Source organism: Wyeomyia smithii, chromosome 1 (assembly GCF_029784165.1).
Source record: "Wyeomyia smithii strain HCP4-BCI-WySm-NY-G18 chromosome 1, ASM2978416v1, whole genome shotgun sequence".
Lineage (NCBI taxonomy): Eukaryota > Metazoa > Arthropoda > Insecta > Diptera > Culicidae > Wyeomyia > Wyeomyia smithii.
Genome location: NC_073694.1, coordinates 14,739,500 through 14,767,151, shown reverse-complemented (window position 1 = coordinate 14,767,151; position 27,652 = coordinate 14,739,500). Strand labels below are relative to the sequence as shown.

Here is a 27,652-nt window from a genome sequence, read left to right as displayed (position 1 = left end):
TCACTGGGTTCCTGGACACTGCGACATCGGAGGAAATGAAAAGGCGAATTAACTAGCGAGAGCTGGATCAGCCATGACACTTATCGGTCCTGAACCATTCTGTGGAGTTTCCTTTAGGAGCTATCAGAATGGGAAAAAGGTCAGGTGGTTCTGAACTGGGATGGCACTACAATAGCTCGTCACACAAAACAGTATATCAAGCCCAACGCTTAGATTGCACAAAAACTGTTGAACCTTTCAAAGAAGGATCTTAGTACTTATACTGGACTGATCACTGGTCACTGTCCGAGTAAATATCATCTCAAGCTATTAGGAAGGCTTGAAAACGACAATTGTCGCTTCTGTTGCACAGAGAGTGAAAGTGTTCATCATTTGCTGGGTGAATGCCCAGCAATATTCACCAAACGGCACAAATTTCTTGATAAGGGACTTCTAGAACCTTGGGAAATATGGGCTAGTTCTCCGAACAATGTTTTAAATTTTATTCGTTACATAATACCACATTGGGACAATGCCTTCAATCACGATAGTGACTATTAAAACATATAATAGTTGTCTATACAAGAAAAGGCTTAAAGCAAAAGAGGACACACCACAATAGATCTAAGTACTGGTCGCAGTGGTATAATGTCCCCAACAAGGAAAATATCCTATGGAGTTGTATAATAGTCCTTCTTAAATCCAAAATAAATTTTCAAGCTGTAATTTTACTTTGAACAAAATTTGTTATGGCAACCCTAACAAAGTAAACATTTTCAGAGACATGAGTTTTCTCGTAAGGAAACGTAGAAGCGACGAATCCGGCGCGCAATTACTCCTTCGACACACTTTTGCATTTACTAGGGACATTAAACCCTCGTAAATTGAGAATCCGGAAAAGAAAAAAGGAAATAAAATGCGAAAAAAGCTAGATCAAAATGGGAAGAGGTGGAACAAAATTAGAACAGCGATAGTCGAGACAAAGCTACTTCGTAACCATTGAAATATCTAAAAGATATAAACGATAAAAAAATTAACTCTATTGAAATAAAATAATGAACCTGAAATTTACAAAAGAGAGTTCAGATAGACAATAAACATTTTCAGAATAGCGTGAGGAGAAAATATGGTGTTTTATGCAAGATAACAATGTAACTAGCTCAAAAAAATACTTAATTTAAAAAAAATTACCAAACCTAATACGAATTATATAGAATTCAAACTAATCTTGATTACAAAAATAAATAAAAATCTGAAAACTAAAGAATTTTGAAAACGAATATTCATTGAGGGTTTCATTGAAAATTGAGATAGTAAATTGACGGTTTCGAAATACCTAGAGTAAAAGAGGAGTGAAACAAATTTTAAACCAAATATTTTGAAAATATTCTACAGTGAAAAAAGACAAGATTGAACAAACTATTGAAATAAAATGTTACCAAATCTTATTCTTAAGTTATACTAGTTTTACTAGGTCTTATTTATCATTTATTATTTCACACTACTATTTTTCCCATTATGTTCGTTCCGTTTGAATCTCAATTAGTGTTACAGTTTTTCATCGCCTAAGGTTAAATATTAATATTACGATTTGAATAATGCTTTGCAAACTACACAAAACGGGAAATCCTCATTAGATATGGTCAAGATACATTGTCCAAATGAATGCTCATATTTATAATCTAAACATATAAAAATGCAGCTCTGTTAGTCTGTTCGATCTAAATAGGCTTGGAAACTACTGAACCGATCGGCATGGAATTCTGTATATAAGGTTTCAAGGGGCCGAGAAAGGTGACTAAGGTAGTTCGACACCCCTCCCTCTTCTGGAAGTGAGAAGTCTCATACAAATGAAACACAAATTTCATTCCAAGTAAATGGAATCAGATTTGGCAGGTAAATGTTTCTAGGGGTAACATATGTGTCCATAATGGTTTGACACCCTTCCCTCTTCTGTAAGGGAGGGGTTCCATACAAACGAAACTCAAATTTCGCACAGCTCAAGAACCAATCAAGCAAATACAACCAAATTTGACATGTGAATGTTTTCATGGATAACAAAAATGTCCATAGTGATTCGACACCTCTCCTTCTTCTGGAAGAGAGGGGTTTCATATGAATGAAACACAAAAGTCTTCACGTCTCGAGAAATAATCAAGTAAGTGGAACCAAATTTGATATGTTCAGATTTTTGAGAGCAAGTAAAATTTTCATGGTGGTTCGATACCCCTCCCTCTTCTGGAAGACAGGGCCCATACAAATGAAACTCAAATTTATTCACAACTCAAGAACTAATCAAGTAAATGGAACCAACGAATTGGTTTGATACTCCTCCGTACTTTGGAAGAGGAGGGAGGTCTCCCATACAAATTAAACAGATATCTCTCAACCAGGTTTTCCGGAAAACAGCCTAAAATTGTCGAGTCGATGCACAGGAGCAAAAACCCGACTTTTAAATTCAAGATGGAAACTTCCGGTTTCTAATATGGGTTTTTCCGGAACCAGAATGACGTCCAGAGGCCAGAAAATGTATGTAGTGACCAAATATAGGTATTACCGGAATTGTAATGATGCACTAAAGCCCCAAATCGACCTCAGACAACATTTTGAACTGTAAGATGGCAACTTCCGGTTTCTAGAAAACAGCCGAAAATGGTCGGTTTCCACCCAATATGATTATATCCGGAAACAGAATGATACACAGGAGCTAAAATCGTCCACAAACACTATTTTTGCCTTTCTCCTAGAAAGGTTTAGCAATCACTGGAAAAACCGAAGGTATAAAAGTGGTCCCAATGGCCGAATGTCATATATCACTCGACTTCTTTCGACGAACTGAGCATTTTCTGTATGTATGTATGTATGTGTGTATGTGTGTGTGTATGTGCACCTTTTTTTTCTCACTCACTTTTCTCAGAGATGGCTGGACCGATTTTCATAAAATTAAATGCAAATGAAAGGTCTAGTTGCGCCATAGGTTGCTATTGAATTTCATTGTAATCGGATTTTTAGTTTAGAGGTTATGTATCAAAATGTAAAAATCACGAAGCATCAATATCTCAGAAACCACACAACCGATTTCAATAAAACTGGTTTCAAATTATTGGGCTGTCCCCAGAACCCTTAACTTTTGAATTTCGTTATGATTGAACATATAGCTCAAAAGTTATGTAAAGAAAAGTTATCCTGAGGTTGTTTAAACTCACTCATTTTTCTCAGTGATGGCTGAACCGATTTTCACAAAATTAGTGTCAAATGAAAGGTCTAGTTGCCCCATAGGTTGCTATTGAATTTCATTGCAATCGGATTGTAACTGTGTCCGTTGTTCATAAAAATGTGAAATCACATAATGAAAGTAAACATATTGACTTTCTCCTAACGATCACTGGCTAATTAAAAGGTAGAAAAATGATTGAAATGGCCGAATGTCATATACTACTCAACTCAGTTCGACGAATCGAGCATTTTCTGCATATATGCATGTATAGGTGTATATGTTTGTGTGTGGTTGTGTACGTGTGTATGTGCACCTTTCTTTCGCACTCACTTTTCTCAGAGATGGTCTGACCGATTCTTTCTATCTTGGTGTCAAATGAAGGGTCTATTTGCCGCTTAGGTTGCTATTGAATTTCATTGTAATCAAACTTTTAGTTTTGGCGCTGCGTCAGAATGTAAAAAACGCTCTTATATCTCAGAAGCTATGAACATAGTTGAATTCAAATAAATGGGCTTTCAAACCCTTAAACAATGAATTTCATAATGTTTAAACATGTGGTTTGGAAGTTATAGAAAGAAACGTAACCCGCAGACTGTTTAAAACTATAGCTACGATCAAAATATGTGGCCTCAACTTCATTTAAATTTAATATTGTACTATTTCAATGTTTGCGGCCTTGCTCGGGATTGAAGTTGAAATTAAAAGTCATTTCTATCATTTCCCTTTTTGCCTTTCTCCTAGAAAGGTATAGCAATCACTGCAAAAACTAAAGGTATAAAAGTGCTCAAAAGGGCCGAATGTCGTATACCACTCGACTCAGTTCGACAAGCTGAGCATTTTCTGCATGTGTGTGTGTGCAACGCTCTCCCAATCTCACTCGATTTTCTCAGAGATGGCTGAATCGATTTCAATAAAATCAATTGCAAATGAAAGGTCTAGTTGCCCTATAAGACCATATTGAATTTTATTGTAATCTGATTTCCAGTTTAGAGGTTATGTATCAAAATGTAAAAATCACGAAACATCGATATCTCAGAAACTACACAACCGATTTGAACAAAATTGGTTTCAAATGAACGGGCTACCTAAAAACCCTCAACTTTTGAATTTTATGAAGATTAAACATATGGTTCAAGAAAAAAACGTGTTCTGGAGACTGTTTAATCTCACTCATGTTTCTCAGAGATGGCTGAACCGATTTTCATAAAATCAGTGTCATATGGAAAGTCTTGTTGCCCCATAAGACCCTAATGATTTTTTTTGCGAACGGATTATTACTTTTCCTGTTATGTTTAAAAATGTGAAATCCAGCTATGAAAAGAAACATATTCTGATGACTACTTGGGCTCACTCATTTTTTTCAGAGATGGTTGACCCGATTTCCACAGAATTAGTATCAAATGAAAGGTCTAGAATTTTGTTGTAATCGGAATGTAACTTCGTCTGTAATGTATCGAAATGTGAAAATCACTAAACTTCATTATCTTAGAAATTACACAACAGATTTGAACAATGTTGATATCGAATGAACGGGATAGTTAAGGGTTAACTAATAAATTATGATTGAACACGTGGTTTCAAAGTTTGGCTCCCCCATACGTTCCCTTTTCATTTGATTGTAATCAAACTTAAGGGGTTATATACCTTTTTGGTCGAGAAAAATGAGGGAAGTTTGAATTTATTTTTAAGTGCATAGCACCATTTTCATTGCATCAAAGTGGTATTTTTCTGAAAGTACAGTTTATCAACAACAAGAAAATACGTTTGATTTTGAGATATACCAATTATTACTGGAGTAATGGCCGTTTCCCCGAAACGCTATTTTTTGCAGAGGCTTGCGGTGATCCTGATAGAGACTCAGCGGATCAACCGAAATAAAAAAACTCATATTATTTCGTTAGTTTAGAAGTGTGTGGGTCCTTGAACGATCGCCTTTATGAGTATTTTGTTTTAAGTGCAAACGGGAACGTTTCTCCCAAAAAATTCACGTTTTGAGCGCAAAAAATTGCATTAAAATTTTTTTTGCGGCAAAATGTAACTGTATGTTTCAAAAAGCGATCGTTCAAGGACCGGCGAATTTTGTAACAAAAATTATAAAAAAAAGATGAAGGAAATCGGTTCAGTAGTTTTCCCACAATCAGGATCACGGCAAAGTCATTTTCCAGAAAAAACTATTCCGAGATAATCGCGTGTAAAGTTTCAAGTTTAGCTTATGCGGCCGTGGCGAGGCACGTTGCAAATCGCTCTAACTTTCTTTCTATTGCTCAGATCTTTATGAAAATTTGTGAAAATGTTCTCATGATGTTGTATTCGAAGATAATGTAATAAAAATTTTTCCGGTTTTTTGAAAACTAAAAAGGTATATAACCCCTTAAGCAACCATTATGTTTTAATTTGTAGAACAACGAAAGTCTATTATCTCAAGTATTACACGACTTATTTGAACATGACTAGTGTCATACAAACGAGTCATCTCTCAAACTTACAAATAACAAACTTCATAAAAATTTGATATGTGGTCCAAAAGTTTTGTAAAGAAAAGAAATTCGAAACTAATCAACACTATAGCTGCTTTGATCAATATATATGGCCTCAACATGATTTAAATGTGGTATTGTACTAATTGAACGTTCCCGGTATCGCTCGTGATTAAATTGTTCGAAATTTAGAGTCATTTCTTATATTTCGCTATTTCTGAAGCACTAACATTACGTCAAACTTCATATTTTATACTTTAATTACAACTTCAATATTTTAGAACCCAAAGAGTGAATATACTTTTTTGGATTTAAGCATTCATGTAAATCTATTTTTACAAATAATAAGTTTAAATGAGAAAGGCTGAGTCTGACCGCAAGGTGGATTAATTTAGGTTTTTAATTTAAGATGGCGACTTCTACTTTCTGGAAAACAGTCGGAAATGACCAAATACCACCCAATATGGGTGTTTCTTCAATCAGAATAACGCTTAGGGGAGATTGAATCGAACTGCCTTTTTGAAATATGGCGACTTCCGGTTTCTGAAAAACAGCCTAAAGTGACCCAATACCACCCAATATGAGTATCCCCGGAACCAGAATGATACAAGGAGCTAAAAATTTACCTCAGACACCCTTTTGAATTGTAAGATGGGAAACAGCCGAAAATGACCGAATACTACTCTATATGGATATTTCCATATTCGAGATGATGCATAGAAGTCAAGCATTGACCCTGGATACCATTTTGAATTCAAATATGCCCGCTTTCAGTTTCTGTCGAGAATGTTTTCAATCCGATAAAACCAATCATATAAAACGATTTACATTTTGACCTTGATTATATCCTATGGCCGATTCATCGTGTATTTGCAGACTATAACAAATCGCAGGAATCAATGAATTTGGAATGTTTGAAATTATTTAATTAAACACAAAAATGGGCGGGACAAAGTTTGCCGGGTCAGCTAGTTACTTACTGAATTTCATAAACATTTGGCATTTCACTTGCAGAATACTTAGAGTTCAGCAAGTATTAATCTGCTGCCGAGTCTCGAAACCAGAACAGTAAATATGTAGATTTTTTCCGGATAAATATTTAAGCTGATTTTATGTTTGCAAACCTTAAACCTGTCACTATCCAGATGCAACAGTAATTTTCCATGCGGATGAAGCTTACCTGAAAAAGAAAATAAACCGAATTAGTGAACTGCAAGTAAACAAAAACACAGCTGAGCAGTTTCACAATTTGTGTTCAATTCTCTTTTTTGATTTAGTTGAAACATTGCATTGGCTTTTCTATGGGCAACAATTGCCATTTTGTGCTACTGGTTTAACTTTTTGAAACACGACTCATTTTTGAGAAGCTATTTAGAAATACTATGTCGGGAAGGTATTGATGATTACAAATATTTTCAGAACCAAAACGGTTTGTTTTATCGGTTTGACGTCTTCGTAAATAATAATTTTGACTTTCCGAAAAAAAAACATAAAAAAAAATGTTTTTTCTTGACAAACAATTAAAAGAAAAATTAAAAATGATTTAACGAAACAAGCACATTTTTGAAAATCTAGTTTTTTTTTAATGAAATTGGAAACTTTTGTTTTTTACTGTTCCACATAAGAATGGTAAAGTTTGAGATTTTCTCGGTTAAGGTAAGAACTTCAACGAACTCCTGCAATCGGGCAGAAAAGCTAGTCGCGCAAGGTGCAACGGTTCACCAACAGCAACAAACAATATATTGCGTGCACATCGATGCACTTACAGCGCCGTTCAAGCCCAACCGAAGCCAGTTAGCCGGTTGTTGCACCACATGCCGCTGCTGCTGCTGCAATCGAGAAGGAGAAAAAAGAGTACCTACGCCACCAATGGTACAGATAAAGCATGAAACGAAAAAAAAAAACAAATCTGGATTCCATAAATAGTTTTCCAGTATGTGCACACGAACGCATTGAAAGCACGTAGCTTCCCCCACTCGTGCAGAGACTCGAGTGGTGAAACGGTTGGGTTTAGCTATTTCCGGTTTGATTCGTTTGTTGGAGGCCGATTTTTTTATCTGTGTATTTCATTTGTTCCTATTTATGTATGTGTAATGATGGAAACAATTGATGGTAGGAATGTGCTCTCGATTGATGCAACCACTGTGTGCCACGAAGCCCTGCTCCAGCTGGCCGCGTTTTTTTTATTGATTTGGGTTGGGGTTATGGGAATCGGTTCAAGTAGAACAATTGTACCGGTTCAGTGTCTTCTTGTTTGGTAGGGAAGTCCGATTGTCACGTGAATTTTTCACCTTTCACTGAAGCTGTAGCCTGCAATCGTTACATCGCTGATGGAAAGTTCAAGTTTAACTGGTCCGGTTTGTCAGCCTAGAGCGCCTACGGATTTCCAGAACCGAGGGTTGTTCGACCAAACCGCGCACAACTGGACCGGTGTCGGTGCTGCGCCGCAGTTCAACTAACTCATTAGACCTTCCAGGCATGCAACGGGTGTCCATGTTCGCTAATCAATTCCACTCGCATTGCTGCCCGAAATGGATATCCTGACGATAGCTGCTAATCTTGATTGGAGATCGTGTGCGACTGACAGACGGAATGCCGCACGGGGTTATGTTATAGGCTCGGAAAAATACATTGTAGTACTTTTTAGAAATTCAGATGAGTGCTCACCTCATGACTATTTGGGGCAGAGTTCGTGTGAGAAACAAAAACAGAACAAACACGAGCAAGCCTTCGAACAGCGTAATCTGACCTTTTGGTGATGATAATTACGATAATCCTATTCCTTATCTGGGGTCACACGTATAAGTACTTGAAACTGGTACATGGGGACATCTTTAGCATAGATTCGACTGTCAAGGTATATTTCCACTCCAATAACAAACATTTTGTTTGTTCGTATGTTGTGTCCTTTGAATTCATTGCCATTTTGGAAATAAAACGCTTTTTGCGCATTCAATTCTACAGCTTCTACAGCTCACAGCGATGAACTTTCCAAAAGCTTGCGTGACAAACAGTAATTTCACTTATTTTATTTATAGTCAGCCTTCAATGAAGAGAAAAGTTCTATTTTCCTTAGTCAGTTACAACACGAACAATTCAGAATACTAGAGTTTTCTTCTCTACTGATTAAAAATAGACTACGGCTCACGATTGACAGTTCAAATTCCGATTTCAATTATGCCTTTCTACCAACAGCGATTGATTTGAATGTACACATGCAAACCGATATCGATAATCGATCGATCTGTAGGGCAACAGTCACAGTCACTGGGTGTCTCACTGAATGACAGACAACTCGCGCGTGTCCGTTGTGTGCCTTTGGCGGGGTCAATTCCGCGAACCGGTAGCCAGTGCCGGCAGCACTGCCGGTGAACAAAAGGTTTCATTAGAAAGCCGTTCATTGTTTAAGCGCAATAATTGCGCCCCCGGGTTGCAGGATGTACTGACCTTTCGACTATCGGTTAGAATGTAAATGACAGCCTAGACATGCTAGTGTTGTTTGTTTGCATAAATTTGCCCAGCTGCGCTGCTGCTAATGCTAACCGACCGACTGTCGGGTTAGTAAATTGAACACTGTTGAAATTTCGCACTAGAATTGCACACTAATCCGAAACCGCGCTTGTTTTGTATTTAATTTAAACTATTCGCTTTGAATCGACTGTTGTTAATTGTGAGCCCCAGGAAATCCGGTTGTCGCTTTTTTTTCCTTTCTTAGATTATGGCATCGCCAACGCCTGACGGAAGACAATTACCGACCGATGATTACTCTGTGTGCGCTCATTGTGTGGCCACGATGTTTTTTGTTTTATTGTTCCGAACGCGGGACGAATTAGGGTATTATGACGCACAGTGGTTTCCCCTCGTGAAGAATCAAAAACCGCCGCCGGGTCTATGAGCGGCCTAACGTTGGCGTCCTTGATTGTCAATTGAAACAACGTTGATAGGAGCAAGAAGCAAAAACACGCCACCGCCGGCACTTCCCACGCACCGAAACTCAACCGAACAGGGCAGAACCTCTTCTCCAGTTTAAAAGCGAAAGCAGGTCTGGGCCTGGGCGGGAAACTAATTGGATGGCACTCGACTCTAAGTGCTTCAATTGTGGGTGTCTGTATATATTCCAACATTGGTTAGGTGATACGGTTTTCTCTTCAATGAAGATCGGTTCAGCGTTCATCGACCTTCTGCGGGTTGGCCGGTTTGGTTTGGATTCTGACGCAAAACAGATGGCCCTTCGGGCCGAAGTAATTACATGCTGGTCAGGTTTAGTTTTGTGCGTATCCCCATCTGTTTACGTCTGAATTTGCATTTACAAGAGGCCAATAGCTTTGTTTTTGTTTAGTTCACTAAGTCGGTTGATTTTCATTTGGAGGTGAGCTTCACGAGCATGGAAAATTACTGTTGGATCTGGACAGGTTTAAGGTTTGCAAACAGAAAATCAATTTAAATATTTATCCAGAAAAAAAAACCTATTTACTCTTTCTGCTTCGAGGCTTGGTAGCAGGTAAATGCTTGCTGAACTTTAAATATTTAGCAAAACGTCTATCAAATTTTAGTAAGTACCTATTAAGCAGTATTTTCGGTTCAATATTATATTTTGAGCACATCAACGATAATTCTTACACAATATGTATTGAAAATGGTGAAAATCGAAAAAGAATCCAAATTTTCGCCTCCCCGTGTTCTGTGTTAGGATGTAATATTTTTGGTTGTATTCTGTTCTTGATTAAACTCCATATTTTATCTGACAAAGTAAGGGATTTATAAAACCACCAAAGACTTGCTGTTAAGGGTTTGAAATTTACTTGTTATCAGAAAACTTTCCAAAAGGTCAAACAAAAGAATAATCTGAAATTAGACACTATAAGTATGAGAAAAATGCTAAAAAAATGAAAAATATACTATTAAATGCTATACAAAATGTTTTCAAAATGAGCAGGTAATAGTGGGAAAAAATGCTGCTAACGGATGACAACTTAAAATCTGGAATTTTTTCTGGGCTCTTTTATTTCGCAACAAACACGCTCAGAGAGGAATGAGAATATGTATATGAAAGCTCTATCTTTCCTCTTTATGCCAGTATTTTTTGTTTTGTTCGTGCATGCTCGATTTCGTTACTGCACTACAATTTTGGCAAAAAGTTCTTGGTAAACGAAAATCTGGTGGTAGGTAGTGGAAGACCGGATTTTGGATTTTGAAAAAAGGTTTGGCTATCAATCAAAATGTATACCAAAACCAATGTTTGAACAATATTATGATTACATTTTTTCCAAAACACCATACAGGTGAAAAGTATGTCTTTTGGCTATCATCACAGTACGACAAAAAAACACAAACGTTTCTGAAAAACCACTCGACTCCATTTGTACCCCAAATACGCAACCCAACAAATCCACCTCAGTGTCGTCCAATCGAAGATTTCTTTGAGCTCTTAAGTTTCTTCTGTGCAAAAATACCTGGAGATCCACGAATTACGAACAGTTGGTTGGTAGAATCAAGAGATGCATTCGAAAAAGCGGACTTAAAGGCCGTACAACGCTCATGTTTTGGCACCATAAGAAAACTTCGTCGGGAGGCCGGTAACGGACCTTTCTCGAATGTTCAATTTTTTTTTCTTCATGAGATATAAATCAGTTTTTCGTTAAATTCTCCCACTTTTTTGTTTTTTGACAGCTGTAGAAAAAATGTCTAATTTTTAGTTGTCACCCGTTAAACACGGAACCAAAGCTCAAAAAAGAGAAAAAATGTCTGCAACGAAAAAAAAAACAAAGGAAGTTATATAAGTCTAAAAAAGCAATTATAATAGCAACCATGAGCCAAATGAGTAAAACAAAACGATTTTCAAATAAGTTCAGAGTGGCAAAAATATGCTCCTAAAGGCTAAAAAAATGTATTCAAGATTAGTTTCTAGTTAGTGAAATAGTTGAAATGACCGGAAAGCGAAGAACAATAGTTTTTTTTTCTCAAATTCTCTCAGAAAGAAAAATAAACGCCAGCAAGAGAGAGCAGCAGAGAGTTCAGACCAATGTTTTCCAGAGATGACTTAAGAAAATAATCTCAAAAGAAAATTCGATTAGCAAAACACCGCTTCTAGGAATCAAAAAATCATCCCAAGCAAAACATTTCTAAGGACAAAACCCATACAAATTAGAAATAGATTCAATATTAAGCTTACTAAAAGCCTTAGCTGAAAAAATGACGTTTGTGCTAAAAAAGAACAAAAATTGCCGATTTTTCATGGGTTTACCTTCACACGCACTGACGAAACTACATATGCAGCATCTATCATAGTAATCCATGAGTCAGATGAAAAAAAATGACAGCTCTATCAGTTGAATTCTAACCGTGATGGTGAAAACCGTGAAGCTACTCCGTTCAGAAGTGTGCGCGTTCAAAGAACGGTACCCCGTCGCATCGAAAACGGACATCGTGCGGCAGTTCGTGGACACCGGATACGCCCGTTCCGGCATCTACAGGATCTTGGCACTTTTGGACAACAATCAGAGCATCGGAAGAAAGTCCGGTTCTAGACGGCCGACGACCCTGAGCGACAAGAAGCTCCGAAGAATGCTGAAGAGGAAGACCGAGGGAAAAGTTGCTTTATCGCTGCGAGTGCTTGGCCGGGAGGTCAGTGCAACTGGCCAAACAGTGAGAAAAGATCTGGCGAACATGGACATACATGTCATGCGGCCCGGTGTCGGAGCTGTAGGCAGTAACGCAGCAACAGCACCTGAATAAGATGATCAACTCTTTCTTTCCGACAAATCGCGACGTGCCGGTGGTGATGGGCGACGAGACCTATCTCAGCCTGGATGGCAACGACTGGCAGAGCATTTCGTATTTTGCTTCCTTCACGAAGGAAGTGAGCACCGAGGTGAAGTTTTTTTTTTCACACACCAAGTTCCCCAAGAAGGGGCTGCTGGGACTGACAATCAGCGAAAAGTGGATGTCAAAGGCGCTCTTCTTTCGTTCCGGACTGGTCATGAACGGGAAAATCATAGTACGAAGTGCCTGCCTGAAGTCACGTCGTTTATCAAGAAGTACCATAAGGCCGAAGACGCGGTGTTTTGGCCGAATCTGGCGTCGGCCCATTACTCGAAGCGACCGTTGGAAGAGATGGAGCGGCTGAATATAGATGTAGTACCCAAGTTGGTTAACGGCTGGGCAGTGCGTACCGGCAGTACACCCGTACTAGTTGGTATAAAATAGACCCCAGTGTGGTCCAAAGCATAATGCCCAGCAACTCTCATCCCTGCCTCCACGTGGTACCGACAGGGATACGAGCATCCAAGGGAAGATCGGTGAACCGGTGGGAACTTGGTTGGCTCTCCTAGGAGGGCAGCTTGTCCGAGTGTCTGTTTCCCATGTTTGGGACGGCTCAAACAGCGCCTGATCCGGAGCGAACGGCTGAATTATGAAATGCGGCGTCTCGCCAGCTACACCCAACACGGCAGCCCCGTCGCGAGACTAGGCATCCGCAGCCCTAGTAAGGCAGCATGCCGAAACATTAAAATACTTCGAACAATCAAGAATTGAACGACAAATTCTTGATACAGCACGAGTCACCACGGCTCTCGTCTGATTGGTAAGGTAAGGTACCCAAGTTGTGTCCCATCAAGGATTTCTGGGGAAACCTGACGCGTAAGATCTACTCAAACAATTTTGTCGCGAAAACTGAGGAGGAATTGATAAATAAATCGGAGAAAGAACTCAAAAACATGCCTACGTGCATGTTTTCGTCCGCTATGATGAATGTCCCGGTTAACTGACGGAAGGCCGCTCGCAAGGACGTAGTAAGCTGACGTAATTCCCTCCCATGGGAAATTTATCAAACTCAATTATATGTCTTAGCTCTTTTAATCACCATCCAAAAAAAGTCCAGTTTTACCGCTTCTAAGAAGTTGAGAGAAATCAACCAAAAATAAATCTAATAAAAGTGAAACAGCTGAAACGTGGAAAATGGTAATTGGGTCAAAAAGTGTTCGAACTGTGGAAGAAATATCAGTTGATTATAAGGCCAAAAAAGATTGGAAAATGTCATGTAGAACAAATTTGCAGAAAAAGTAAACGAGTAGTAAAGATTGAAAAATCAAAGCTTGTTTTAAAAAATATGAAAAAGTTGGGACTGATTAAAAAAGTCACAAAAAACTTAATATATAACGTATAAATAAAAAATAGGGAAAAACAAAAACCTCACATAGTCGAAAACATCAGTAATCTACATCAAAAGTTTGGTCGAATATATATGAAAAATAAATAAATAAATAGAAATCCTAAAAACCACCATATAGGTGGGAAATAATAAAACAGTCGGAAGAATATACTAAGTCAAGCTAAAAACGTATTTAGAAGAAATTGAAAAATTTGAAAAAATGACAAACAGTGAAAGACCTCAATGTGTAGATTTGTTTCGAGAGAAAAAAAGAAAATGAAACACTTAGATAACTCGACGCATACCATCAAAAATAACATAATATGAAATAAAATAACACAATACAAATGTAAAAGAAGATTATCGTTATAAATAAATAAATAAATTGAAAAGAAGTTTGACCAAGATCACAGGTGTGAACCACGCAAAGGAGATGAAAAGAGTAGAAAAGCAAAAAAAAATCTTCAGCAACACAAAAGAGATTCAAATATAATCACAAAAGAAGTAAACAAAATAAGAAAGGGTAAGTCCAGCGTGGTAGAAAAAAAAAACAAAAAGTCCATTTTTCAATGGTAAATGTCTAAAAAAGAAAAAAGAATAGGGTCAAAAATATTTTCAAAGAATATGGGAAGTAACCCAAGAACAAAAGATCAACATTGATTAAACATAAAGTCAATGGTGTAAGAAACAAAATAGAAGTTACAAGAAGTAAAAGGTTGACATAAATATCGTAGAAGTTGAATGAAAATCAGCAAAAAGTAAAAAATTCTATTAAAGTGAAATAGTTAGTAGGAAGAACACGACGTGAAAAAGCGATAAACGTTAATAAAATCAAAAAGTTTCTGAACTTATGGAAAACATATCAAGAAAATGAGAACCAAAAAGAATTACAAAAAGTCACAAAATGACAATAGAAAGGCAAAAAATCAGAGAAAAGTGATTAATGTTCACGAAATAAGCACGCAAAAGCGGAAAAAAATCAATAGAAAAAAATTACAAAGATTGAGCTCAGAACGGCCACAAAACTTCTTGAAGGTTAAAAATCATCCCATGCTAGACTCAAAATCAAAACATGTTTCTATGAGTCGAAAAAAAAACAATTTAATTTAAGTTTAGAATGGTAAAATTATGCTTAAAAGGCTGTGAAAAATGTTCCCAAAATGCAAAAAACGCTTCTAAGGATGGAAGTAAATACGAAAACGATAAACGCCAAAATAGGGAAACAAAAAAGCAATTCAATTAGACAAAAAAAGATTTAAGAGGACACGGATCGATACCAAAATGAGCTCAGAACGACGAATATACACCGTGAAACCTAAAGTGCATAAAAATGGTCCAAAATCAGTTTATAATAACGAAAAAACACTTTTAATGCAAGAAAAAGCAGAATACAAATTGATTACATATTATTCTAGGAAAAACGAAAAAAAAAAACGCTTTAAAAGGGCAGCAAAGGTCAATTAATTTAGACTCTAAGCTAACTCAGAAAACATAGAAAACGCTTAAATTGAGCTCAGAATGATCAAAAAATTTTTTTAGAACCTAAATAAGAAAAAATAATGGCAAACTATGAATCTGAAAGAGAACAAAAAATAATGCCAAAATGACGACTTAACGACGAAAATGACGCACTGTTAGACGAAAAGAGCGCAACATCAGTCGTCGTACACAAATTACGTAACGCTAAAAACCTAGATTTCAGACCCCCTCCCCCCCTATGTAACGATAAGTAACGTTCGGAATAATAAAGCAGGATGATGAGATAAAACCCATGCGTAAAAGTCTCTTTGCCATCGATCAGTCTGGTTCTACTAAGAATCGAACTCATGACCATTCGCTTTTCAAAGCGGACTCTGTAACCTTGCGGTCAAGAGCTCCCCTACTAATTTAATAATTCGTAAATTAACTTAGAGAGACAAAAACTGTTTTTCTAGAAACAAAAAAAAAATAATAATAGAAAATTGGATTTAGAATAGTAATTAACGCTTCTTCGCACCAAAGCAGCGAAAATTTGTTGACTCAAAAAGACGAAAATACGCTTCTAAAAGTTATAAGAAGTAATCCTTAGATAAGCTAAGAATAGCGAAAAAACGCTTCTGTGAGTGGAACAAAAACTGAATCAGAAAATAGTTCTAAATTGGACTGAAAACGCGTAAAGAAGCCAAATAGATAAATAATTTCAAATTGGCTCAGGGAGGTGAAACAAGGTCTAAAATTAACTATAAGAAAGACCATAAAAAATGATCCCAAATTGAACTCAGCATGTCTAAAAACCATCGAAAATCTTAAACAGACAACCGAAATTAAGCTCAAAATAGCAGAAAACTGCTTTCATGTACCAGAGAGGCTACAAAAGAATATGATTTTAGAATAAAAAAAAAAACATAAAAAAGTCATATAAGAATATCCCCAATTTAGCTTGGAAAGGTGAAAAAATCACTTGTCATAAAGAGAAATGCAAAATAAAAAGATCCATAGCTCAAAAATGATTTTTTCCTTTCTCTTCATTTTTTTTAATTTTCAGGTTGTTTACTTTTCGAAAAAACTTCTGATAATTCCGAAATGACTGAGCCTGTGATATCATAGTAAAATCCTTAACACTTTAAAATAATTCACCGTAGTACCATTCCATTTTGTCAATCCATAACACACACCAATGCTGCACTAGTCACGGTTTTTTTTTTTCTAGGACAACTGCCACTCCCGCGCGGCGTCGAGAGCGGCTCGCGAAACCGCCAAGTTCTGGCTGGTGGTAGCTGCTCGACAGAGAGCAACGGGTCACACCCTCGGGCCATTAACAATAGATTCTTGCGGCGTCTTGAGGTCTCACGTAGGTGTCGGTGACTGGCGGTTATGATTCCCTCAGCCTGTTGCTGCGGTCGCGGAGAAGCCATGCACGTATGATGCAGCATGGACCACGGCCTACCTAAGTGGGCTAATTGCTGTAATAAATCAAAATATTTTCATTTCTGCAATTATTGCTGCTGCTGCCCGCTGCGGTCGTACTTGTGTTTCTCGTCCACACACATGTGTATGTGACTAACGGTGTCGAATCTAGCTCAGACAAATCAAGCCCGATGCGCGTTATGGGCCTTCTCCTCATCTCACGATCCGTGCGAAAGGCGCAATTTCAAACGATCCAAACGGGAACTCTTGGATCGGAAGTGTGCTTCTTCAGCAGAAGCTTGGATGTAAAACCCACAAAATCTCGGGAGTGCTTCCCGGATTCGGCATCCATCCGTGTAAGTTGGCGCCCGATCGGGACACGTTATCCATACCGTGTGTGTACGCGCGCGCGGTGGCAATAAATCATTTTTCCATTAATTTTATTTTACCACTTGCTGTGCGCGGGTCGTTTGTGTTTCATGTACATTTTTAGTTTTGGTTTTTTTTTCTCTGTTCGGGAACACAAACCTGCACTTTATTTTTACAGTGTGGTGTCCGGTTAGGCTCAGCAAAAGCTGCAACCTGCGATGAGCTCAGAGTTTCAACATTTGAACTTGCGCTGCAAGGGGTGGTTTTGCCTTTTTTCTTTAATTGCTTTGAAAAATTTACCGATAAAATAAGCTAAATTAGCAGCACCAACACGAAGTCGGCATATTTTAACTAGTTTTTAATTAAATTGAACAAATTATGTCATTACGCCACTGGAGAGAGTGTTAAAGTGCGCCAACAACACGCAAGATTCCACTGCTGGGGGACAGAAACGGTGTTAAAATTGGTATTTTTTAATCACACCTCCTTAATCACACCATTCCGGGACGAAACGAACGGGGAGCGACGCAAAATGCGACAGAAATCAACTGAAAGCTATCGCATTATATCATAGTCCTCAAAGACTACATGAATGAGAGCTACATTTCCGTGTGGTATGTAATTTTGACACCTTATTGGAGTATTTGTATGTAATGTAATTAATTACTTAAAGCACTTTTAAAGTAAAGAAACGAAGCAAAAAAGTATCCACAAATTTTCACAGTTGGGAAGGCGACCAAAATTACAGACATCACACTTTTCTGGCTGCGAGCAAAAGCAAAAGTCGTCAATCCGAACAATGAATGAATGATTTCTTACGCCTGACAACCATCGATCAAGCAAATCGAATCCGGTGAAATTTGACTGACTGACCTTCCGGTACGGTGTGGAAGCCTGAAGACAGATAAGCAGACGTGGTTCTGCTGCTTGCCATGACTAAAGGGCGTGACACGCCGTACAACCCACTCGTATTCAGCTGCCATCATCATTGGGGTGGCCCATCGGACACGCTGGACCTGTTGAAATGCCGACAGCTTCTCAAGAGAGAGAGGGTTTTGTCCGCTGGACACTATCGACTGTGTGGTGACAAAGAAATCAACTTTCTTCCTGTCGATACTCACACGAGACAGTGAAAACCGACCAATTAACCGCAACACAAAGCTCGAGATTGTGGGGTGAAATTAAATGTCACCGTCTATTTTTTTGCTCGTCATTGACAGCTGTCTGACACTGTGAGGTTCTGCCGGCAGTTGAGTGAGAATCTGCAAATGGAACCTAATTGACATGTTGGGATCAGCGAAAGTTGCTACTCAATCTAGGTTAGTAGGTTGTAGGTACTTATAGCAACCGAAAGTGAAGATTATTTGTTGCCTCACTCGAAACATCAATCCGCATAGGTTTAAAATCCGTAATATTATGCACCGTTCCAGTTGGAGGTTCCATCAACGTTGGCTGCTATTATTATGGGGATATGATTTATCGGTATGCTCCTCCGTTTTTTTACGTACTAGCATCGACCAAACAAAGCAAAAGTTCAGCGAATCGGTGGAAGGGTGAGAGTTCAAGGCAGGCTAAACCTCAGCCAAAACGGAATCAATCGTTGAACCAATTCTAGACAGAGACTCCCCACTATCAAGTGAAATAAACTGACGCCAATTTGTCATCCGTTTCGGTCACAAGTGCCGGATGTCCCCGCACGTGACACGGCCACGGGGATATGATGCTCAGCTGGTGCCGAACAACGAAAGCAATGTCAATTAGCTAATACCAGAATGGAAAGTGCCGGGCTGACTACACTGTAGTGGACTGGAGGAGGATGTTTTACTCGAGTGTACAAGCGTAAACAGGAAAAAAATTGTTTCTGTCACGTCACGTGCTGGCAGCACATGAAACCAAATCGTCCGGAAACCGGTTTTCGTCGTGTGGTGAAAAATTTCTCAGGAATCTAAATGGTTCGGTTTGAGTCATTTAGTGAGACCGTAATGGACTTTCCCTGGGTTTATTTTTACATATTTTTTTACTTTCTTGCTACGATTACCGACACGAAGCACACCACAAAGTAGCAAAAAATAGGTTCATAAACCATCAGGAGTCTGTTTGATCGATATTTGAATGTTGCTTTGGATTCTTTGCAGTAGAAAAGTTTGTGACTTCTAGTCACTGGAATGTTGGAAATGTTTTTTCGCATAAGGGTTTATGTCTGAAGGAATGTAATTCCCTATGTTTTCTACTGATTGCAGATTAAAATTCACAATATCCGTGTGACCAAATATTCATACTTTTGTCTTTCGGTTTTCAATTCTTTTAATTCTATTAAAAATATTTTTTCGCCTGTTCAGAATTAGGCAGTCGTTTGGTAATTTTCTTGAAAATTTGATCTTATCATTGATTTCTTTATATAAGTTGACCTATTTCCCTTTAACCTATTTTCAAGTTTTCATATTTTTCCCCACTGATTTTAGCTGATTGGTGCTTCTTGAACTCCTTGTTGACTTTCTTTCCATTTTTCTCAACTTCGGATAACCGTTCTGATTACTTTTTTTTCACCTTTTTCTACGCTCTTCAGAGCTTCAAACGTTTTTCACTATTTTTATTAACTGTTATATTTAGCACTTTGATTTTTTATTAATAATTAGGTCCTTCCATTTCTTTATTTTTATTTTGTTATTTTCTGTTAGATTTGTTTTTGTTTTTTGACATGAATCGACTGATTTTAGTTGTTTTTGTTACAATTTTTCATTTATTCCCGTACCTTTTTTGGCTAATGATTACTTGTATATGTAGAAAACATGATTAATCCGGAACTTCCAGCTATCCTATTTTCGATTTTTCCAGCACAGTTTGTCTTCTCCTGACTTTCTTCTTAAAATCGTTTTACCTTCTAAATTTCGACTGTTATTCCCCCTAAATTTGGTTTTCAAATCTATTGATGTGTTTATTTTTGCTTACTTTTTACCAAAACAATCTTTTTTTATTTGGTGTATTTTTTTTTTTGTTCCTGAGTTTAAAGTTTTTAACTGCTAAATTATTTAATTTTAAGTGATTTATGCAAACAAATTTGCTGTACAGCGCAAAGACGGCATCAGTGATGTTTTTATTATGTAAAAATTGTGAAGTATTAGTGAAAACTCGAGTATTTTTAGCGATGGAGTGCCCTAATTATTCACGTTTAAAAATTATGTACGAGAGAATCGGTGCAAAACACAGTATCCGTGCGCGTTTGCATCGTAAGAAAAAATAGAGGGGTCATGCATAATGTTCCGGTGCAAACGCGTCCTGGTCCGGGTGAGTTGATGTTCAAAGTTCAAAGAACCGCGTTTACCAAAATGCTTTCGCCAAGATATTCAGGATTAAAAAACGACATTTGAATACATAAATACTTAGATGCTTCGGGTGGTAGATGATTTTCCTGCGTGTCAATCGCATAATATCGCGGTCCAACACCGTTCGCTCGTTTTCGTGGGTAGGTATTTGAAAAGAAAGATGCTCATGTCTCGCCTTCTCAATGAGTTAACGTAGCGCGTTACTTACCACGATGACACAACTTTTCCTTTCGGTCGCAGTCGTGGAGATGCAAGAGGTAAACTAGGTCTCCGACAACAACGACTGTTACACCTCCTTTCTTACAATATCTTTCCTCACCCTAACGAGCGTAAGGACATGGTCGGCGCCGTTATTGATCTATACAAAGCGGGAGCTACTGAATTGTTTCACTAGCTCAAATTCATCACGGAGGAGCAACTATCAAATGTGCAATCGTCGTTGATTTTTATTATTGCTGCAGATTTTCTTTCACTTCTCCACTTTCCCGTTGGTAATTTTTTCGACTATCGAGTAATTCCATGAAAAAACATAGTGCCTGGTAAAATAATAAATATAATTTAAAAAAAATAATTTAGAGCCAAAACTGATTATTTGATCAGTACAGTGTCCTCGGAAAACTTGTAGATAATAATTTTGTCTTTTCAAAAAAATAAGAAACACACCGTAAAAAAACTCCAGATTTTTTTTTTTGGCTATTTGAATTTTTTTTTGGATTATTTTATTCAGTTCAGTTTTATAACAGTCTGATTTCAGTTCCAATTCAAATCCAATTCAAGTTCAGTTCAGCTTAAGTTCAGTTCTAATTCAGTTTGAGTTCAGTTTATTAGCGTGCATGACAATCTATTATCTTACAAAATCTTAGGGTAGTCATACGGGTCTAACAGAAGTTATAGGGTAAAAGGTGTGCATTTTGTCAGAGGTGTTACGGAAGTGCTCTTGGTGATGTATGAAACATGAAAATATCCATCATCAAACTATGTTCGAAAGTTAGCATGCATGGCAATCTATCATCTGACAAAATCCTAGGGGGGTAATACGGGTCTAACAGAAGTTATAGGGTAAAAGGTGTGCATTTTGTCAGAGGTGTTACGGAAATGCTCTTGGTGATGTATGAAACATGAGAATATCCATCATCAAACAGTGTTAGAAAGCTAGCGTGCATGGCAATCTATCATCTGACAAAATCCTAGGGTGGTCATACGGGTCTAACAGAAGTTATAGGGTGAAAGGTGTGCATGTTGTCAGAGGTGTTACGAAAATGTTCTTTGTGGTGTATGAAACATGTCAAATTTTGATCACCAAACTATGTTGGAAAGTTAGTGTGCATGGCAATCTATCATCCAACAAAATCCTAGGGTGGTCATAAGGGTCTAACAGAAGTTATAGGGTAAAAGGTTTGCATTTTGTCAGAGGTGTTACGGAAATGCTCTTGGTAATGAATGAAACATGAGAATATTCATCATCAAACTATGTCAGAAAGTTAGCGTGTATGGTAATCTATCATCTGACAAAATCCTAGGGTGGTCATACAGGTCTAACAGAAGTTATAGGGTGAAAGGTGTGCATGTTGTCAGAGGTGTTACGGAAATGCTCTTGGTGATGTATGAAACATGAGAATATCCATCATCAAACAGTGTTAGAAAGCTAGCGTGCATGGCAATCTATCATCTGACAAAATCCTAGGGTGGTCATACGGGTCTAACAGCAGTTATAGGGTAAAAGGTGTGCATTTTTTCAGAGATATTACGGAAATGCTCTTGGTGATGTATGAAACATGTCAAATTTTGATCACCAAACTATGTTGGAAAGTTAGTGTGCATGGCAATCTATCATTCAACAAAATCCTAGGGTGGTCATAAGGGTCTAACAAAAGTTATAGGGTAAAAGGTGTGCATTTTGTCAGAGGTGTCACGAAACTGTTCTTGGTGATGCATGAAACATGACAATATCCGTCATCAAACTATGTTAGAAAGCTAGCGTGCATGGCAATCTATCATCTGACAAAATCCTAGGGTGGTCATAAGGGTTTAATAGGAGTTATAGGGTAAAAGGTGTGCATTTCGTCAGAGGTGTTACGGAAATGCTCTTGGTGATATATGAAACATGAAAAAGTCCATCATTAAACTATGTTAGGAAGCTGACGTGCATGGCAATCTATCATCTGGAAAAATCCTAGTGTGGTCATACGGATCTAATGGAAGTTATAGGGTAAAAGGTGTGCATTTTTTCAGAGGTGTTACGAAAATGTCCTTGGTGATGTATGAAACATGAAAATATCCGTCAGCAAACTATGTTAGAAAGTTAGCGTGCATGGCAATCTACCATTTGACAAAATCCTAGGGTGGTCATACAGGTCTAACAGAGGTTATAGGGTGAAAGGTATGCATGTTGTCAGAGGTGTTACGAAAATGTTCTTTGTGGTGTATGAAACATGTCAAATTTTGATCACCAAACTATGTTGGAAAGTTAGTGTGCATGGCAATCTATCATCCAACAAAATCCTAGGGTGGTCATAAGGGTCTAACAAAAGTTATAGGGTAAAAGGTGTGCATTTTGTCAGAGGTGTCACGAAACTGTTCTTGGTGATGCATGAAACATGACAATATCCGTCAGCAAACTATGTTAGAAAGTTAGCGTGCATGGCAATCTAACATCTGACAAAATCCTAGGGTGGTCATACAGGTCTAACAGAAGTTAAAGGGTGAAAGGTGTGCATGTTGTCAGAGGTGTTACGAAAATGTTCTTTGTGGTGTATGAAACATGTCAAATTTTGATCACCAAACTATGTTGGAAAGTTAGTGTGCATGGCAATCTATCATCCAACAAAATCCTAGGGTGGTCATAAGGGTCTAACAGAAGTTATAGGGTAAAAGGTGTGCATTTTGTCAGAGGTGTCACGAAACTGTTCTTGGTGATGCATGAAACATGAAAATATCCGTCAGCAAACTATGTTAGAAAGTTAGCGTGCATGGCAATCTATCATCTGACAAAATCTTAGAGTCGTCAAACGGGTCTACCAAAAGTTATAGGGTAAAAGGTGTGCATTTTATCAGAGGTGTTACGGAAATGCTCTTGGTGATGTATGAAACATGAAAATATCCATCATCAAACAGTGTTAGAAAGCTAGCGTGCATGGCAATCTATCATCTGACAAAATCCTAGGGCAATCATACGAGTCAAACAGAAGTTATAGGGTAAACGGTGTGCATTTTGTTAGAGGTGTTACGAAAATGTTCTTGGTGATGTTTGAAACATGACAAATTTTGAACACCAAACTATGTTAGAATGTTAGTGTGCATGGCAATCTACCATCTGACAAAATTCTAGGGTGGTCACATGAGTTTAACGGAAGTTATAGGGTAAAAGGTGTACATTTTGTCAGAGGTGTTACGAAAATGCTTTTGGTGATGTATCAAACATGAAAATATCCATCAGCAAACTATGTTAGAAAGTTTGCGTGCATTACAATCTATCATCTGACAAAATCCTAGGGTAGTCATAATAGTTAAACAGAAGTTATAGGGTAGACGGTTTGCATTTCGTCAGAGGTGTCACGAAAATGTCCTTGGTGATGTATGAAACATTACAAATTTTGATCACCAAACTATGTTAGAAAGTTAGCGTGCATGGCAATCTATCATCCAACAAAATCCTAGGGTGGTCATAAGGGTCTAACAGAAGTTATAGGGTAAAAGGTGTGCATTTTGTCAGAGGTGTCACGAAACTGTTCTTGGTGATGCATGAAACATGACAATATCCGTCAGCAAACTATGTTAGAAAGTTAGCGTGCATGGCAATCTTCCATCTGACAAAATCCTAGGGTGGTCATACAGGTCTAACAGAAGTTATAGGGTGAAAGGTGTGCATGTTGTCAGAGGTGTTACGAAAATGTTCTTTGTGGTGTATGAAACATGTCAAATTTTGATCACCAAACTATGTTGGAAAGTTAGTGTGCATGGCAATCTATCATCCAACAAAATCCTAGGGTGGTCATACGGGTCTAACAGAAATTATAGGGTAAAAGGTGTGCATTTTGTCAAAGGTGTTACGTAAATGCTGTTGGTGATGTATGAAACATAAAAATATCCATCAGCAAACTATGTTGAAAAGTTAGCGTGCATGGCATCCTATTATCTGACAAAATCCTATTATGTTCACATGGGTTTAACGCAAGTTATAGGGTAAAAGGTGTACATTTTGTCAGAGGTGTTACGGAGATTCTGTTGGTGATTTATTAAACATGAAAATATCCATCAGTAAACTATGTTAAAAAGTTAGCGTGCATGCCAATCAATCATCTGACAAAATCCTAGGGTGGTCATACGGTTCTAACGAAAGTTATAGAATAAAAGATGTGCATCTTGTCAAAAGTGTTACTAAAATGTCCTTGGTGATGTATGAAACATAAAAAATATCCATCATCAATATATGTTAGAAAGTTAGCGAGTTCAGTTTATTCAGTGTCAGCTTAGTTTAAGCTCTTTTTAGGTTTAAATTCGGCCCAGTTTTAATTCAGTTTCAATTTAGATCCAGTTCAGCTTTAGTTCAGCTTCAGTTCAGTTTTAAGTTAAATTTATTGAGTTACAGTCTAGTTTCGCCCCCTTTTGAATTTCAGTTTCAGTTTAGATTCAGTTCGGTTCCAGTTTAGTTTCCGTTCAGCTTTAGTACAGCTTCAGTTCAGGCCAATTTTAGTTTAGAATCAATCCAGTTCAGTTTGAAAACAGTTTGAAACCGTTCTGGCGGAACAAGGAGATTGCGGATCCAAGTCCCGTCTGGATGCGGTATATTTTCTCAAGTCTGTATCATATTTTCAGTTCGCTTATTTTCCGCTTCGCCAGCTGCACACACTGTCTGCCTTTAATAAAACCGTTCTGGTTTTTTTAATTTTTTTTTTTAGATTTTCTTTTACTTTTCTCTTTTCAACTTTTTATTCAGTCTTTTTTTACCTTTTTTCTGATTTTCATTTCGTAATCTTTTTAACTTCTTATCTTTTTTTTTATCTCAACTGTTATTTCCCTCTTATTTTATTCCTGTCCCACTTTTTGGCTTTTTGGGACTGCTGTTTTTTGAATTCGGCTTTTCAAATGCTCTGTTTTTTATTGTTTTTTTTTACCAAACCACTATTTTCATTTTAAATGCTTTTGTATAATTTTTTTTTCCTCGTTCTTGAGGTTTGTTTTATAAATCCTGCAGTTGTTTTTCTTTACTACTGCTCCACTTTTCTAATTCGATTATTTCATTGTCATATGTTATTCAATATTGGCTATGATTTCTTGATATTTTCTCATGTTACAAAGTGGTTATTTTGTCTCAATGTTTTTTTATGTTCAATCTTTTTTACGGGTTTCAAACTGTTTTCAAAATTTTATCGAGCCTTTCCGATATTTTCCGGTTCATTTTTTTTCCTGATTTCTCTTTTTTGAAGCTTAAAGTCGCTTAATTTTCAGCAATTTCCTTCGTTCTTGGAGCAATCGATTAGCAAGTTATCCACGCATTCGCTCAAAATAAGAAAATTATAATTTGATTCGAACTATTGAAAAATTTCAAGCTTTCTTGACACGCAGATTTTGATCTCTGATTTGTCGCTCAATGCTTGCTTTCCCTAGCACGGTCAACAGAATTATATACCTAGTAAACCGGGAATCCGCTTTCTGGGCTATATAAAACCCTGTCTCTGCTCAAACCAATCAGTTTTCTAGTGGATGGCCACTAGGACGGTCCTAACTAAGTAACAGCGGGTGCCGGCGTAGCGGTGCAGATACCAACAGCGGATACCAGTAGTGGTGATAGTAGCGTCAGCGGTACTTCTTTTTAGTAAGAAATAACAGAAGGGTTGTGTGCAAAGCCACGATCGCAAGGTTGACGTAGAACTACACTTGCATTGTTGCATTCGAATATCAATGTTAACCAGAGGCCAAAAATGGGCTCTAGACGCCCTTCTGAAATCCAAGGTGGTTGTTTTAATTATTAATTTTTTTTTTTGTTTTACTGTTTTTTAAGTTCAGAAATGAATAAGTTTGTGACTGTTTCTTATTCGGTTTTGTGTTTAACATCCATGTTCAAACTTCTTCTTCAAGAAGTCAGACAAAAAGATCAAAAGAGGGAGGCTGTTGAAAAACAGAGGAAAAAAATTCCAGTCCGTTGTCATGTCACCGAAGTTCCAACATTCGACAAAGTTTGTACGCAACAACACTCCCACCCGGCAGTGCGTCCACAGCAGATCGCAACAACGGCGTGAAAGTGAAAACAAACTAAGGAATTCGAAACATTTTATCACAAAACATCGCCGCCGGCACTGAGCCTGGATGGGGTGGTGGGGAAACGACACTACAAACAACCAATCAACCGAGAAAGAAGAAAAAAATCGAGAAGAAAAATTTAGCAAATGTGTATGTACAACGAAATGACGGCAAAAAAAATCATTCGAACCGACAACCGGCCGACCGAAACTATTCCATCACAACAGAAGAACAAGTTGTTCGCGAGCTCGAGGAAATACAAAACAAAAGCGATTATTCATTAAAACTATTGTAGACATTTGCGAGCTTCAACTGTTGTACAACCTTTCTTTTCTTGCTTAACCCTGCCGCCCAGTCAGGCGGCACCGCGTGGCAAGTGTCCACAGCCGGGGCAAGTAGTAATCTACAACAAAACTTATTCGTGGAACGAAAGAAAAAAACACCGACAGCTGAGAAGGAAAAGTGTCTGAAATTGTTTACATACTTTCGATCTTAACTAGATACATTTCATTTGTCGTTCGAGTTAGCGGCGGCAACCCCGCCGAGGGAAATTAAAACAAACGGGTCGACACATAAAGTTAAAAAGTCGAACAATTTCACTTATTATCCCGTAAAGCTATCTACTAGCTTTAGCCATAGCTAGTAAGGGAAGGGCTACGCTACTCTCAACATGTGTGATTCGTCATACGCGCCACACCGCCGGATGCTGTTATGTTTATGCATATAAATTACACAAGCGTGCCTCTTTTTTTCCTCCCAGCCGCCCTTACTGGGGTTCATGCCAAACATCCGCGCTCGGGCCCTTTTGCAACGTTTGTATATTACAAAGATATGATGGGCTGCCATGGAACAGACAAGGATAGACCCCCACCGCCCAGTATCTCCCCCCGGGGTTGATGATGCGTCTTCAGTTAAAGCGCTCACTACGCTCTGCCTTCGCCACACAAACGAAGAGCATTGCTGCATTCGACATGAGCTTCTAATTAAAAATTTCACAATCCGCGCGGTTGTT

At 37.9% G+C, this 27,652-nt stretch overlaps 1 protein-coding gene across 7 annotated transcripts in view; it reads right to left on the bottom strand.

Moving 5' to 3' along the window:
* Positions 1 to 27,652, bottom strand: part of LOC129719165 (uncharacterized) — a 179,474-nt gene that overhangs the window by 81,728 nt on the left and 70,094 nt on the right. The gene's annotated exons all lie outside the window — the stretch shown is intronic.